Here is an 18,263-nt window from a genome sequence, read left to right as displayed (position 1 = left end):
TGACAGTGGTCTGGACAGTAAAGGGACACCTAATGGTAAGACATATAAACCATTTGTTTACCCAAAAAAATACAAATTTTTTAACCGTTGTATCTTAAAAATATGCATATAATTTTATTATTTACATTATATAAAACATTAAAACATTTTTGCAAATGACAGTGCCCATTTAGATGTATTCTCATAGGACTATTTTTCAGGGGATATTGGGGGATCATGTAACTATTGCCGGAATATGAGTACCACAGATGGTCTACTACTAGTATACAGTTTAAAAATAAGCTCAATTCCGTAGTCCCTTTTGCATGAGAAAAAATGTTGTTTTTCTTTTTATAATAAATTTGTGTTAAATTCATATGTAAGTGGTGACACAGCATAAGTTTATGTTAGTGCATTGCTTTTTTTTTTTTCAAATTTGTGTTGTTTTTTTAATATCAACTGTAATGGCCACAAAGCCACCGCCAAACATTTACATGTTTGCAATGTGTCATATTTAAGTGGTTAGGATTATAGAGCTTGTGTGAAAGGTTAGTAATTTAACAAGCAACATTCTTTATACGCAAGTCAGGTTCTCTCTGTCAGAATATATATGAAATCTAATCCAACCATGAACATGTATGAGAAATGATGGCTTGGCTTCTACCTATATAATATTAGTGTACAATTAGATTAAACATATTTTCAAAGCGTTGACCACTTCTTATGAAAGTTAACTGCAAATAGATCATATGGGCTGGCCATATTGGAGACATTCTTTTTCCTCCTTTATTTCTTGTATACTCAGTACAGCATGGTGCATGCACCTTGTAACAGCTCAAATTCATGCATCATTTGACAAAAACTTAGTAGATTTGCAGTCTTTAGGAATCGAGGGAGTACAGTTTCCTTCGCAAGAGACCACCATCTTGCATAAGGAGCATTATGTAGGTGTATAATTTCCCTATCTTTTCATGCTAGTACAACTGAGCTTCTATTAAAGAGGATCTGTGGTTAGTCCAAAAAACAAACAAAACAAAAAAAAAACTTTTTCATTTAGTTTTTAAGCTTTGGCTCCGATAACAATGCTGTTTTTACTTTCTTTGCCAAGCTCCCCCATTTGTTTGACTATTTGTACTTTTAACCCCTTAAGGACTCGTTTTTCCATTTTCGTTTTTTCCTGTTAGTCAGAACACCGGAAGCTATAAAATGACACTAAAGAACTCTTTTTTCCCCATTGAATGAGCCAATGAACATTCCCTCAAACAGTATTTCCTGATTATTGCCCAGCATATGTTCAGTGTGTTCATACGGTGTTCAGCTGACAAATGAGAAAATACATGTTTTATGTGAATATTAAATTTATTAGGAACAATTGCACTCTCCATGGAGCGAAGATCTCCCAACACTTACGGACACAGCATAAGTAAAATATAGGAACTTTAATTTATCTTCATTAAAAACATTGGGGAATACTGGTAAAAACATCGGGGAATATAATGGTAAAGCAGAGACCAATGCATTTCGGCTTAGGAGCCTTTAAATTTATTGTTTGATGAAAACACATCTTCCAGGGAATGTTCTGCCATAAACAATGTCTATCTATGAAAGGAGAGATTTAACACCTTAAATGGGCACTGTCAGGTACAAAAACTTTTTATATGTTGTACATCTTGGCAAAACATTAACTTTTCTAATATAGTTCATCAGAAAATTTTATTAAATCTTTATAGAAATCATGGCTTGAAAAACCGGCCTCCAGGGGTCCCCATACCTGCTGGGACACCAACGAATCTAGAGGCAGCATCATGATGATGCGTAAACACTCTTGACACTGTTCTGCTACCTTTGCTCCTGGCCTGTCACTCTGCCTGCAGGAAGGCACAGTCGCTGGGAGCAAGCACAGGGTAAGTAAAGACCTGCAGGAGTTTTCCCCACATGGAGCTCCACATCAGCTGACATCAGCTGTTTTTTCCCCAGAGCGGATGATGCAGATCTCCCAGATCTGTTTTCACAGATCTGAATGAATGAACTAATCGTATGAAATACTTCCGACTTTACATAGTTGAACGTGCTGACAACAAAATCACAAAAAATTATCAATGAAAATCTAATTTATCAACCCATGGAGGTCTGGATATGGAGTCACACTCAAAATCATAGTGGAAAACCACACTACAGGCTGATCCAACTGTGATGTAATGTCCTTAAAACAAGTCAAAATGAGGCTCAGTAGTGTGTCTGGCCTCCACAGGCCCACATGACCTCCCTACATTGCATGGCATGATCCCTATGAGATGGTCTCCTGAGGGATGTCCTCCCAGACCTGGACTAAAGAATCCGCCAACTCCTGGACAGTCTGTGGTGCAACGTGACGTTGGTGGATGGAGCGAGACATGATGTCCCAGATGTGCTCAACCAGAATCAGGTCTGGGGAACAGATGGGCCAGTCCATAGCATCAATGACTTCCTCTTGCAGGAACTGCTGACACACTCCAGCCACATGAGGTCTAGCATTCTCTTGCATTAAGAGGAATCCAGGGCCAACCGCACCAGCAAATGATCTCACAAGGGGTCTGAGGATCTCATCTTGGTACCTTATGGCAGTTAGGCTACCTCTGGCAAACACATGGAGGGCTGTGCAGCACCCAAAGAAATGCCACCCAACACCATTAATGGCCCACCGCCAAACCAGTCATGCTGGAGGATGTTGCAGGCAGCAGAACATTTTCCACAGTGTCTCCAGACTCTGTCATGTCTGTCACATGTGCTCAGTCAGTGTGAACTTGCTTTCATCTGTGAAGAGCACCGGGCACCAGTGGCAAATTTGCCAATCTTGGTGTTCTCTGGCAAATGCCAAACATACTGCACGGTATTGAGCGGTAAGCACAACCCTAACCTGTGGACATCGGGCCCTCATACCACCCTCATGGAGTCTCTTTCTGACCGTTTGTGTGGAAACATGCACATTTGTGGCCTAATGGAGGTAATTTTGCAGGGCTCTGGCAGTGCTCCTCCTTGCACAAAGGCGGAGGTAGCGATCCTCCTGCTGGGTTGTTGCCCTCCTACGGCCTCCTCCACTTCTCCTGATGTACTGGCCTGTCTCCTGGTAGTGCCTCCATGCTCTGGACAGTACACTGACAGACACAGCAAACCTTCTTGCCACAGCTCGCATTGATGTGCCATCCTGGATGAGCTGCACTACCTGAGCCACTTGTGTGGGTTGTAGACTCCGTCTCATCCTACCACTAGAGTGAAAGCACCACCAGCATTGAAAAGTGACCAAAACATCAGCCAGGAAGCATAGGAACTGAGAAGTGGTCTGTGGTCACCCCCTGCAGAGCCACTCCTTTATTGGGGGTGTCTTGCTAATTGCCTATAATTTCTACCTGTTGTCTGTTCCATTTGCACAACAGCAAGTGAAATTGATTGTCAATCAGTGTTGCTTCCTGAGTGGACAGTGTGATTTCACAGAAGTGTGATTGACTTGGAGTTACATTGTGTTGTTAAGTTCCCTTTAGTTTTTTTGAGCAGTGTACATATATATGAGCCCCCGCTACTGCCGCCGCTCACTTATCCGGCTGCCGCGGTGTGTATATATATATATATATATATATATAATATATGAGCCCTCGCTACTGCCGTCGCTCACATATCCAGCCGCTGCCATGTGTATATACATATATATATGAGCCCCCGCTACTGACGCCGCTAGCTTATCTGGCTGCCACCACCGCCGCTTACATGTCCACCTGCCCGGCGCTTACATGTCCGCCAGGTGTAGTGAGGCCGCCTCTGACTTTACTGCAACTCACTTCTCTGCCCGCCTGCCACTCACATCTGCCCTAGGGTTAGCAATACTACAACTCCCAGCATGTCCTCATTGTCATGGCATGCTGAATGTTGTAATATTGCTAACCCTAGGGGAGATGTGAGCAGACAGAATACTGAAGGAGGGGGTGGAGGCTTACACAGTGAGGCAACTTCCCCTGCCTTTGAGAGAAGTTCAAGTAAGTGAGCTACAGTAAATTTGTAATAATAAAAAATAAAGGTGCCAGACACATAAAAATCCTGCTAATGGTCAGGATTAGGTACTGAGTATTATTATTATTTTAATTTTTTGGGGATCTGACAGGTATGCTTTAAGGACATAGGACATAAATGTACATCCTGGTAAATAACGCACCAGGACGTACATTTACTGCGCTCGTTCGGCTGCTTTCAGCAGTTAGGGACCTGCCGGTAATGGTAGACATCAGCAATCGCTCTTATGTCCATCCTTAACCCCTAAGATGCAATGATCAATACAGATCTGCCATGCTGCCATTCTAGTGGTGTGTTGGGTTGTCAGCAGCCCAGCCGTGGGAATCCAGTCACCCCAGACGGAGGTCCCATCACCACCACTCTTCCAGCGCCTTCATTTCTGGTCTGCCTTCTAGCAGACCAGAGAAGGAGATCACCGATAATACTGTGGTGGCCCAGTACAGGAGTTGTACTTCTGTACCCTTGCTGGCATGTCAGGCAGCCTCCCTGCAGTGTCCCCTGCCCCCCCCCCCCCCTCCCCTGCATCTGTTCCCCTTGTACAATTATTATTATGCTGTAACTTTAAGAACAGTTGTCATGTGGTTAAACATCTGTCGTGATTGTAACCCAGCGAGGTGTCAGTGACCATGTGACCCAAGGATGACCTATTGGACCTCACCAGAGTCTCCCATATATAAGCCCTGGGAGGAGTCTCTTCACTCTCTTGGAGCTCTTCTCTTAGTCTTTGCTGAACTACAGTGCAGTCAAGTCCTAAGAGGCCTAAAGTTTGTAAAGCAGCCACAAATCTACAAGTCCACTACCTACAGGTCTCAGTAAGAGCTGGTAAGCTACAAAAGGGGTATAGTCAGTCTCAGTCAAAGTCAACCTGTCTTCCGTCAGCGTGGCCTGCATCACAATTGTCCCAGTCCACTGCAAGTCCCAGCAAGCCCCAAGGTCTCTGAAGTCACTGGTCACCTCCGTGGGCCTGGCTAAACTGTATAGACTAGTCCACCTAGCCCAGGATCCAGCGGTATACCTTTGGGTGGTATTGAGTATGAGCCACGCCCTGGCATCACGAATATAAGGGGTTAATGCCATCTGCCCCTAGGGTAATTCCTTCTGCCCTGCATCACACCCTCTACCGCAACTTTTGGCATCACGAACAGGATAGGGGTGTGCGCCTTGTGCCTAAAGTACCTCCCGGCTGAACTTTGTCCAGCTTTGCAGAGTAAAACCCGAGCGACAAAAATTGTGCCAGAAAGTGTACAGGACTTTGTCTGTGAAAAGTTTATGTCAAGAGGCACTTGTGAAATAGAGGTGGAGGTGAAGGAAGAAAAGATTGTTTGCTGCCATTGTGAAATGTAGAGAGTCTGTACCTGAAAGGGTTAACTTGGTCTGGTGTTTCCCGCAAGCACGTGCAGTCGCAGCTTGGCCCCATCAGTCCCCAGTGGTGACGCCTCTTCAGTACAGCAAGGAGGAACCAAAGAGCCACCCTGTGTTGCACAGGGGAAGATTTTGCCGACCGGACCAAAACCGTAAGTTCCCTGGGTGCAGCCATATTGGAAGCTCCGGCTGCTGCACTCGTCTCCGCTGTCCTCTGTCAAGCACCCGCTGCAGCTCAAATTCTGCAAACACCAACGATTGTTAGTATCAAGTCTCCGGTCCCCATAGCCATCAGTGTTACCACGTTGCTGCCTGCAAGTCTGGTCGCAAGACTTTCCATCACCGGGTGAATGCAAAATAGAGGGGTAGTATCCATTACAGTACCCCCATTGGTCAAGTCATAGCCGCTGCAGCGCTCCAGCAAGCATCTTAAAGGGGAACACACCTTATTTCTCTTAAAGCGACAGCGCACTCAAACATCAACAGAATGTCAGAGCCCAGCACTACAGATCAACCGGGCACCAGCCCCCCATCCCCTCCAGCAGCGAGGTTGTCATCTGCTTCAGTAGCCAGGACCTTGTCTCCCCCGCCTGCAGTCAGCATCAACAGCCCTGGTGTTCCAGCGTCTGCACCGGTGTTCATGGGAAACACTGTCCTCCCTACCTACAATGGAGACCGCTTCACCTTGAGGGATTTCAAAGAGAGGATCCAGAGTTTGTTAGTCTTTTACTATTTCCCTCCTAACAAACAGGTGCAATTGCTCACATGACAACTCCAGGGACCGGAGCAAGAGGAAGTCCGTACCTAGCCAGCCAGCAGAAGTTTGCCAAAAAGTAAGGTGAAATCTGCAGAGTATAAGTTCAAGACATCAGGCCGGTGACCTTACAACCCAATACGAAGACCATCATCTGGTGTCCCAGAGTCAAGAATAGGGACTATCAGGCCTTGCTGGAACCTATGCAATTAGAAGATCCTCCTCTTGTCCGAGCTGCAAGAAGCCTTGACACTGTCACCAACGGGAGAGTCCCGGTGCGGTTAGTGAACCTGTCTGATTCTGCTACTGTCTTACCCAAATAATATACTCCAGTAGCTCAGTTGTACCTCCTACAGTCGAAGGACGTTGTAGCAGAACATCTGGTGGCCTGACAGCATGCAGCCCAAGTGGCTGAATGATCCGGTGCGAGCCCACCAGAGCCCTGGTGAGCACAAATCCAGGTGGGAGAGGACATTACCCCAAGGGACCAAGTCAATGGTACCATGGGGCTCTCAACAAACACCCCACAGAATCCGGGCATACTTCCATGATCCAGCACCGAATCCTTACCGGCGACAGTCCGCCTATCAAAGAAAGGCACCGTCCAGTCGCGCCAGGCAGGTACCAGACTGTCAAGAAGATGCTGGCCGACATGAAAGAGGCGGATGTGATCCAATAAAGTCAGAGCCCCCGGGCGGCACCACTTGTCCTGGTCAAGAAGAAAGACGGAACCATTCGCTTCTGTGTCGACTCCAGGAAAATGAACACGTCAAGAACTGTCCAGAGCAGTAGCAAATCCCCATAGAAACCTATCCAGCTCTGGACAGTTCCTGACATGGACAGAGGTGTCAGCAGAGAGCACTGTGGTCAGACCGAAAAGAAATTCAAAATGAAAAGAACTTCCTCTGTAGCATAGAGCATCTGATAAGTACTGGAAAGATTTTTAAATAAAAGTAATTTACAAATCTGTTTAACTTTCTGGCAGCAATTTTTTTTGTCCTTTTTTTTTTTTTTTTCCTCCTCCCCTTTCCAAAAATCATAACACTTTCAATTTTGCACCTACAGACCCATAAAATGGCCTGTTTTTTGCATCACCAATTGTACTTTGTAATGCCTTTAATCATTTCATAACATAATATACGGCTAGGGATGTCCCGATACCAAGTACGAGTACTTTTATTTTAAAGGGAATCTGACCCCAGGGTGACCTGGTCTCTGGAGCTGCTTACCGTGCTGATATGTGGGTTCCTTGTTGTGTGCAATGGAGACGGCTGCTGTAGTATAGATAGTTGCAGACATTAGTAGCAGCCCCCCTGTAGACCACAGCCCCACCCCTGTAGACCGCAGCCCTCCACCTGTAGACAGCACCCCCCCCTCTTGTAGACAACACCCCCTCTTGTCCCCCTTGTAGACAGCGCCCCCCCCCCATGCCCCCCTTGTAGACAACAGGCCCCCCCTTGTAGACAGTGCTGCCTCTTGTCCCCCTTATAGACAGCAGGCCCCCCGCTTTATAGACAGCAGGCCCTGCCTTAAAGACAGTGCTCACCTGCGGCTGTCCTTGGGTGTTGCCGCTCCACTGTCCCGTTCTCCCATTCGCATCACGGCGTCCTACGGAGTAGCATGTGACATACACATCCCTCTGCTTCCTCCGTAGCATTACGCTGGGCGCAGGGGAGGAGGAGGAGTGACGTGTGTGTCACATGCTCCTCCATAGGACGCCATGATGGGATCGGGAGAACGGGACAGCAGAGCGGGGCCGCGCAGCAGCAGGTATCGGACATGGTATCGGGGACATTAAACAAGTCCCCGATATCATGCAAATGCTTAGTATCCGCCCAGATACCGATACTAGTATCGGTACCTGGACATCCCTATCTATGGCAAAACAAAAAATTTGTACAGTGAAATTTGAAAAAAAAAACATGATTTTGTAACTTTTTAGGGCTTATGTTTCTGTGCAGTGCACTTTTCGGTAAAAACGACACCTTCTCTTTATTCTGTAGGTACATACTATTACAACGATACTTAATTTATGTAGGTTTTATTTTATTTAACTACTATTATAGTTGTTATAACTACATACACCAAAATTTGTGTATTTAAAACTATCATCTTCTGACCCCTATAACTTTTTAATTTTTCCACACACAAGGCTATATGGGGACATTCAAGCAAGCGGTGGTGCCACATATGATTATGTTTCTTTTTGTTTACATTATTTTACTTAATAAAATGAGAAAAAGGGGGAGATTCAAACTTTTATTAGGGAAGGGGTTAATTCACTTATTAACTCTTTTTTTTTGAGTCAGTGTTTTGATCAGTGTTATCGGTGCTCTGCTGTTCTAGCCTGCAGAGCCTGGCCAGAGCTTGAGAGCACCGATCGTATGGGGAGGAGGTAGGTAAGGGCCCTCTTGCTATCCACTCAGCTGATCGGGACCTGCGATTTTGCCACAGATGTCCCGATCAGCTGCCCAACTGGCGCAATTTGATTGCGGCGTCTATAGAGTTAGTGCCGGGCATTGGCCCGATTGGCAAAGCCCGGCATTAAACGTGGGTTCTGGCTGCTGATAGCAACCGGGACTCACTTGGTATGAAGCATGATCAGCTCGTGAGCATGCTTAAAACCCCATTAACGGCCCAGGGCATACAAGTACACCATTGATCCTTGAGTACCAGGATGCAAGGGCATACCTGTACGCTTTTCGCCCTTAAGGGTTTATACATACAGCAAAGCATGCATCTGCAAAATTGAACTGACATGTGATGACAACCAGTGTACAGTTCTGTAAAACATGTTATATGTACAAGTGTGAAGAACAATTAAATAAATAAAAAAATTATTTTACATCATAAACACACAGACTTGGAATTTCCTCTTACAGTTGCAGCTGTCATGAATCCTCTCTATTTTCTCTTTAATGTATCTTTATGGACTTGTTCATAGCACATTACACTTATGTACACCGCTGTGCATGAGATGCGGGCTGCAGGCTGACCACATAATATTGTATCTCCTTCACAGATTTACTACTTCCTGTGCATACCAGTGCTACTATATACAAGATTAATCAACCATGTGAGTATAGTTCTTCAAATATTAACAGTCCCTATTTCCCTTGTTATTTTGGTGTGTAGTATAAATGAATAAAAAAAAAACTTCTCATAAAACCTCACATATGTGCAAAGCAGATGTGCCGTATGTATATTATACAGTCTACTATGAAGAACCTTCTATTTTAAGAATGAGTGTAGAATTTTTACAAGATGCCCAGTTTGGTACGTAGATGTAGTGTTTATTTAAACATGTTGCTGCATTTGTGAGGGTTCAGTTCTTCCTTTCACACGCTTTTACTAAAATATTTAGTTAATGTCATATGGTAGTAATAAGAACAAAGGAGCTTTGTTTTAGACTGGAATTTTTCCAGAATGTACAGTATTTTAAATACAGTGAACTGTCAACAAAACATTTGAGCACCACACGGTTTTACAAGAACCAGCTACTGTCCTTGTATGATTCGTCTGTCTGGTTGGCAGAACATTTAAATATGTTCGTAAAATTCACCTTGTTAAATTCGGATGACATTTCCCTTTCACATATCTCCATGTGACTTTTTCTAGCAGATTACATACACTGCTTTAAAGTAAATGCCATATTGAAAATGTCTGATAGATATGGGATTCACTTAAACTAGCCAGAAATGATGGTCTTGTGACCCCCATTCACATATTACAAGCTACTACATTCTCCATAAATAATGCCTGTGTAGAACAGGATCCTTCAAACAGCCTTGCCAGCCAGCAAACAGACTCAAACAGACAGATATCACAGTTCTGTCATCTTGGGATCAATACATCACTGTAATGGTAGAGTCACATGTGCCGTATTTTGCTGCATGTTTTCTGAAGCTGGTTTTGCTACCCATTGACTTCAATGAGTAGTAAAATGTGCAGCAGCAAATACGTAGCAAAATATGGCACATATGACCCTAAGAGGTGTATTTGTTTATTAGCAAAGTTTGTGGTGACTGTGACAACGCCCTGACCTATCCTGTCTTGTGTTACTCTGGCCAATGAGGTATCGCTTTTATTTCCACATCTTGCTAGCTCTGCTTATTGAAGTCTGCAGTGTTCTGGATCTGTGACTTCAGCACTGATATTTGGTTAACACTTTGCTGTACGATTTGGTACTTCTGTTGTCCTCTTGGCTTTTTGCTCCGGCTTGCTGACTATCCAATTTATGTTTGTCTCCCTCTGAGATTATTATTCTGTGCATGTTAACCCACAGTATTCTGACTGCTCCCCCTGACCTTTACTGTATTGTGTATTGTTTGTTGTTTTGACCTGAGACGTCCCTGCACTTAGTTCAGAGTAGGAACCATCTTCTAGTTGTGGAGTCACCGTCACGGGGGATTACGCAGTAGGCAGGGACAGTGGTTGGGGGTGAGTAAAGGAGTGCACTGATTACCTGCCCATGCATGACAATCACATACAACAATGAGTTCTACTTGCAGAATGCAGTATATCAGGTTTAGTATTGCAACACCACACCGAACTGGTGTATGGTTGTAGCTTTATGGCCAGAACCTTTAGTTACTCCCAAAATCCAGACCCAAACTCCAGTCTTATCACACTGAATGAAGAAACGTCAGTAATACATATCTCCCATCCACTGTTTTACCAGCTACTTCCTTACACCTCATACTGATGCATTGCATTTTTCTTATCTGTTCTTATTTTCCAATTGTAAACCATCTTGCCTGAGATGCTTTAAATAGCATTTAATTATGTGCTTTAAAGCATCTATATGGACAGGAGCTTTTCATTGGTGTCTAAGGGAGACTTTTCTATGGATGTTCTGTGACCTATAAATAAGTCATTGTACAGAGAAGGATATAAGTGAATTTAATACCATCAGCTTCTAGAAATGGCATGGTCACTGGTGCTAGACTAGGTAGGGCCAAGATATTCAAGACTGCCAACCTCAAGAGTATATCAGTTATGGTTTGATCAAAGAAAACATACAGTAGTCCCGTTACCGGGGTTTAAAGCAAGCTCACTATTCAAATCCCGTGGGTCCCGACACCTATCAGCAGCCAGGACCCAGGGTTAATGCCGGGCACCGCCGATCGGGACGATGCCCTGCATTAACCCCTTAGACACCGCAATCAAAATTGATCGCGGCTTCTAAAGTGAAAGTAAAACTGTCCCAGCAGTTTAGCGGAGCTGATCGGGACTATCGTGACAGAATCGCAATGTCCCGATCAGCTTACTGAGTGACATGAGGGTCCTCACCTGCCTCCTGGTCATCCGATCGGCGATCTACTGCTCCAAGCTGGCCCAGCGGGCAGGAGGAGCAGAGCACCGAGAACACTGTTCAATGTTATGCTATGGCATAACATTGATCAGTGTATGCAATCAAAAGATTGCATGGTATAGACACCACGTACGTAAATGTCCGAACTAATAAAATATAAGGTTAACTAAACCGCACAATTGATGGCGTACACGTTAAAAAAAAAGTCAAAAATTTTGAATTTTTGGTCACTTTATATACCATAAAAATATTAATAAAAAGCAATCAAAAAATCCCATCAAAACAAAAATGGTACCGGTAAAAACTACAGACCAATGCGCAAAAAATTTGCCCTAATACAGCCCTATACGTGGAAAAATGAAAAAGTTATAGGGGTTAGATGACAATTTTAACCCCTTAATGACGAAGGACGTATATTTAAGTCCTGCGTCGGCTCCCGCGATATGCCGCAGGGTCAAAAATAAAAAAGTTATAGGGGTCAGAAGAGGACATTTTTGAACGTATACATTTTCCTGCATGTAGTTATGATTTTTTCCAGAAGTACGACAAAATTAAACCTATATAAGTAGGGTACCAATTAAATCGTATGGACCTACAGAATAATGAAAAGGTGTCATTTTTACCGAAATATGCACTGTGTAGAAACGGAAGCCCCAAAATGGCGTTTTTTCTTCGATTTTGTCGCACAATGATTTTTTTTTCCGTTTCGACGTGGATTTTTGGGTAAAATTACTAATGTCACTGCAAAATAGAATTGGTGATGCAAAAAATAAGCTGTAATATGGATTTTTAGGTGGAAAATTGAAAGGGTTATGATTTTTAAAAGGTAAGGAGGAAAAAGCGAAAATGCAAAAACTGAAAAACTCTGCGTAGTTATAATATTTTTAAAGTAGTAAAATAAATAAAATACTGGTAAAATATGGGTAAATTGGGTATCTATGCAACCATATGGACCTACAGAATAAAGATAAGGTATCATTTTTACCAAAAAGTGCACTGCGTAGAAATAGAAGCCCTGAAAAGTAGCAAAATTGCATTTTTTTATTTCACCCCACAAATAATATCTTTTGTTCCGCTGCAGTATACAGTTATGGCCGTAAATGTTGGCACTCATGAAGTATTTCTCACACAAAAGAATTGCAGTAACACATGTTTTGCTATACACATGTTTATTCCATTTGTGTGTATTAGAACTAAACCAAAAAAGGTAGGAAAAAATGGAAATTGGACATAATGTCACACCAAACTCCAAAAATGGTCTGGACAAAATTATTGGCACCCTTTCAAAATTGTGGATAAATAAGATTGTTTCAAGCATGTGATGCTCCTTTAAACTCACCTGGGGGCAAGGAACAGGTATGGGCAACATAAAAATCACATCTGAAAGCAGATATAAAGGAGAGAAGTTCACTTAGTATTTGCATTGTTTGTCTGTGTGTTTGTCCTGTTTGTCTGTGTGTTTGCATTGTTTGTCTGTGTGTTTGTCTGTGTGTGCCACACTAAGCATGGACAACAGAAAGAGAAGAGAACTGTCTTGAGAACCAAAATTGTGGGAAAATATCAACAATTTCAAGGTTACAAGTCCATCTCCAGAGATTTAGATTTGCCTTGGTCCACAGTGCACAACATAATCAAGAAGTTTGCAATTCATGGCACTGTAGCTAATCTCCCTGGGATTGGACGGAAGAGAAAAATTGATGAAAGGTGTGAACTCAGGATAGTCCGGATGGTAGATAAGCTGCCCCAAACAAGTTCCAAAGATATTTAAGCTGTCCTGCAGGCTCAGGTAGCATCAGTGTCAGCGCAAACTATCCGTTAATATTTAAATGAAATTAAACGCTATAGCAGGAGACCCAGGAGGACCCCACTGCTGACACAGAGACATAAAAGCAAGACTACATTTTGCCAAAATGAACTTGAGTAAGCCAAAATCCTTCTGGGAAAATGTCTTGTGGAAAGATGATACCAATATAGAGCTTTTTGGTAAAGCACATCACTCTACTGTTTACTGAAAATGGAATACAAAGAAAAGAACACAGTACCTACAGTGAAATATGGTGGAGGTTCAATGATGTTTTGGGGTTGTTTTGCTGCCTCTGGCACTGGGTGCTTTGAATGTGTGCAAGGCATCATGAAATCTGAGGATTACCAATGGATTTTGGATCACACTGAACAGCCCAGTGTCAGAAAGCTGGATTTGCATCCGGGATCTTGGGTCTTACAGCAGGACAATGACTCTAAACATACGTCAAAAAGCACCCAGAAATGGATGGCAACAAATCGCTGGGGAGTTCTGAAGTGGCCAGCAATGAGTCCAGATCTAAATCCCATTGAACACCTGTGGAGAGATCTTAAAATTGCTGTTGAGAAAAGGCGCCCTTCCAATAAGAGAGACCTGGAGCAGTTTGCAAAGGAAGAGTGGTCCAACATTCCGGCTGAGAGGTGTAAGAAGCTTATTGATGGTTATAGGAAGCGACTGATTTCAGTTATTTTTTCCAAAGGGTGTGCAACCAAATATTAAGTTAAGGGTGCCAATAATTTTGTCCAGCCCATTTTTTAAGTATGGTATGACATTATATCCAATTAACTTTTTTTCCTGCCTTTTTTTGTTTAGTTCCAATACACACAAAGGGAATAAAGATGTGTATAGCAAATCCTTTTCTGTGAGAAATACTTAATTTTCTTGAAAAATTTCAAGGGTGCCAACATTTACAGCCATGACTGTATGTTATAAAATAAGTAATGTCATTACAAAGTATAATTGGTGATGCAAATAACAAGCCCTTATATATGGGTCTGTAGGTGCAAAATTGAACACATTATGATTTTTAGAAGGTGAGGAGGAATAAAGAAAAGTGCAAACATTGTTTTGAATCCTTAAGGTGAAAATGGGGTGAGTCCCTAAGGGGTTAAAGGGTTATTCCAGGGGAAAAAAATATTTTTAACATCACCTGGCTCCAGAAAGTTAAACAGATTTGTAAATTACTTCTATTAAAAAAATCTTAATCCTTCCAATAATTATCAGCTGCTGAAGTTGAGTTGTTGTTTTCTATCTGGCAACAGTGCTCTCTGCTGACATCTCTGCTTGTCTCAGGAACTGCACAGAGTAGAAGAGGTTTGCTATGGGAATTTGCTTCTACTCTGGACAGTTCCCGAAACAGGTGTCATCCAAGGGCACTTAGACAGAAAGAACAACTCAGCTTCAGCAGCTCATAAGTACTGAAAGGATTTAAAAATTTTTACAGAAGTAACTTACAAATCTGTATAACTTTCGGGAGCCAGTTGATATATTAAAAAAAAGTTTTTCCCTGAATAACCCCTTTAACAGCCAAAAGACCAATATTCCAGCTGAACAACTTAATCACTCAGTGGACTTTATGCCTTGACAAATTTTTACAGTTCTGTAAGCCAAAGGAGGTCCAATGTGTTACTAGTTAGGTGCGTTTTTTTTATGAAGTGCCAAGTAAATACCGTTTTTACCTTTTATTGGAATCCTACCTGAGATGATCAGTGCAGAACAGAAATTGTAAAAAAAAATATGTTAAAGGGAATCTGTCATCAGTATTCCTTGCACTAACCTATTGGCATAGGCTTGTAGTGCGGATGATACTTTAGTTATGCTGATATTCTTGATATGTTAATTAGGAGCTTGGTGGATGTGAGGCGTTTCCAAGCCCCCTGTGCATCGTGACATCCGTTTTCAATCTTCATAGGAAGCACTTCCTTTTTACTCTGCCGCATACTACCTCTGCTCCGCATGAGCAACCTGCCGCAGGTTCTGGTGATACAGAGGAGGAGAGGCAATATGCTGCAGAGTGGAGCATCCTTCAGCAGTATAGAAACCTCAGCACAGGGGCAGGAATCTTTTCCTATGAAGATGACACGCCCACTATGTACCAAGCTCCCCATTGTCCTATCAAGAAAAAGAATAATATTAAGAATATTGCCATAACAGAGTAGTTAGGAGTAGCCGTAACAGAGGCATGGATCGGGGATCTGTAAGTATAGCCTTAATTAGTGTAACCAGCACTACAAACCTTTACCAATAGGTTAGTACAGGTGATACTGATGACAGATTTCAATAAGAGGGGACAACTGTTTTCTGGACTTAAAGGGGTTATATAGGATTATAAAACCATAGCTGTTTTCTTCCAGAAACATCACCAGTCTCGTACTCAGTTTGTGTGAGGAATTGTAACTAAATTCAATTAAAGCTAATGAAACTAAGTTATAATATCACAGGTGTCTCTGTTTCTGAAAGAAAGCAGCTATTCTTTTCTATTCCTGAATAACCCCTTTAAATCCACAAAACAGTTGTCACTCAGTTTACCATTAGTGGTGCACATGCCTGTGATACAGTGTAAAAGAAATCCATGTACTTGCAGATGGTTATCTTAGATTATTTTATTTCATATATAGCTATGGCTGTATACAATTGAATAAAAGAAGCTCAGCAAAGCATCTATGAGTGCCTGGATTTCTTTTGAACTGCATCACATAAACCTCAACAAAGTGGTAGCCAAGCTTGCAGGAGACTCTATCCATTAAGGTTGAAGGGAGTTCCATAAATAGCCAAGCAGATAGCATTACTGGGTGATTCCCAACTTGCAGGCTCCCCTGCCGTTCCCATTAGTGCATGGGATTACCAAATTTTTCGCCCTATAAGACGCACCGGCGTATAAGACGCACCCAATTTATAGGTGCAAAATCTAAAAAAATAAAGATTTTGAACCCAATAGTGGTCTTCAACCTGCGGACCTCCAGATGTTGCAAAACTACAACTCCCAGCATGCCCGGACAGCCGTTGGCTGTCCGGGCATGCTGGAAGTTGTAGTTTTGCAACATCTGGAGGTCCGCAGATTGAAGACCACTGGATAGGAGGTAATACTCACGTGTCCCCGCCGCTGCGGACCCGTCACCGCCGCCCTGGATGTTGCTCCATCGCTGTCGCCGTGTCACCGTCGCTCCGGAACGTCTCTGCTGCCGGCCGGGTATCCTCGCTCTCCGTCTCTGCCATCACGTCGTTACGCACGCCGATGCACATACGTGACGACGTGATGACGAGGAAGGAGAGCGCCGGCCATACAGGGGATCCCTGAACGGAGAAGACACTGAGGAGGCAGGTAAGGTCCCTCCCGTTGTCCTGTAAGCACTAACCCGGCTATTCAGTCAGGCTGTTCGGGAGCCGCGGCGGTCCCGAACAGTCCGACTGAACAGCCGGGTTAGTGTCACTTTCCCTTCAGACGCGGCGGTCAGTTTTGATCGCCGCGTTTGAAGGGTTAATACAGGGCATCACCGCGATCGATGATGTCCTGTATTAGCCGCGGGTCCCGGCCATTGATGGCCGCAGGGACTGCCGCGATAGGGGTGTATTCGCCGTATAAGACGCACTGACTTTTTCCCCCAGTTTTGGGGAAGAAAAAGTGCGTCTTATACGGCGAAAAATACGGTACTATGGAGAGGATGTCTTAGTTTGGAGAACCAACTGCATCCATTTATTCAATGAATTTATTATCGTCTAATGTTATTTTTTGCAGGGCAAATCTGCCTCCAGCACTGGGCTTTCCTAGCAATAAATGTTGGTGACTCCAAGTGCCAATATCCCTTGAAGTTTGGATAGTCTTCAGAGGACCAATGAAAAGAAGAAAAAGGCTATAGCAAGTTAGGCTTATAAGGAGCCATGTGAGAGCTCTGCAAGAGACCACTGAGCCTCTCAGGGAACGCTCCCAGCCTGGGCAGAGGACATGCATGTTGAGGCCTGTGGGAACCAAAAGAGAGAACCAAGACTAGTATGAAACACATATGTTGTTTAGTTAAAGGCCAGATGGTCAGGATTTATTTTTAAACTATGTGAAATATGCACTGTTTGCTGTGTTTTTAAAGACAAAAGCTGGTTTTGGCTATGCTGAAGTACATAAGGTCATACATAAGGTTGTACATAAAAGTCCCCAAAGTACTGCTGCATTAATAACCAAAAACCAGGAAACCAACAAAACAATGAGCTTCATGGCATTGACTTTCATGGCCGAGCAGCTGCATGCAAGCCTTACACCACTAAGCACAATGCCAAGAGTTGGATGGAGTTATGTAAAGCACTCCACCACTGAACTCTGGAGTAGTGTTGAGTGGCATAGGCCATATTCGAATTCGCGATATTTGGTGAATATATGGACGAATATTCGTCATATATTCGCTAAATTCGCATATTCGTAATATTTGCATTTTATTTTCGCATATGCGGTAATTCGCATATGCGAATATTAACATAAGTGGAAATTTGCATATGCGAAAATTAGCATGTGCGAAATTAGCACAAGCGAAAATTCGCATATGCGAAAATTAGCATATGCAAAAATTTGTACGCCAGTCTCACACAGTAGTATTAGAGCCTTCTTTACACCACACAAGCTGAAAGCAGAGAGGGGTGATCACTGTGATGTGTAGTGTGAAGAAAAAAAACTGCTACTCAACACTACTCTCGAGGGATGGAAACACGTTCTTTGAAGTGAAATTTCTTTGTCTGACAGTCTGATAGACCAGTACGGTTTTGTTGAATGCCAGGAAAACAGAACCTTTCTGAATTCACTGTGTCAACAAGGAGGGGTAATGCATGGGGTTGTTTTTAGGTTGTTGGTCCAGGCCTCCCTAGTTCTAGTGATGTGAAATCCTAATGATTCAGCATACCAAGATATTTTGGACAACTCTATCCTTCAAACCTTGGCAGAACAGTTTGGGAAAGACCCTTTTTGTTCCAGGATGACTGTGGGCCATAAAGGCATGGTTGGGTGACTTATAGAAAAACTTTACCAGCTC

The 18,263-nt window shown here is 43.2% G+C and overlaps 1 long non-coding RNA gene across 1 annotated transcript in view; it reads left to right on the top strand.

The window, feature by feature from the left end:
* The window catches only part of LOC130307342 (uncharacterized), a 79,739-nt gene extending 62,304 nt beyond the window's left edge, over nt 1–17,435 (top strand). The window contains exons 2-3 of the long non-coding RNA XR_008856533.1: nt 9,159–9,212; nt 16,988–17,435. This is a non-coding gene — a long non-coding RNA (uncharacterized LOC130307342). The remainder of the gene's footprint in view (nt 1–9,158; nt 9,213–16,987) is intronic.
* Nucleotides 17,436–18,263: the final 828 nt, after the last annotated feature.

Source organism: Hyla sarda, chromosome 1, assembly GCF_029499605.1.
Source record: "Hyla sarda isolate aHylSar1 chromosome 1, aHylSar1.hap1, whole genome shotgun sequence".
In the NCBI taxonomy this organism is placed as follows: Eukaryota; Metazoa; Chordata; class Amphibia; order Anura; family Hylidae; genus Hyla; species Hyla sarda.
The sequence above is the reverse complement of the archived record's forward strand: the minus strand, read 5'-3'. Positions and strand labels throughout refer to the sequence as shown.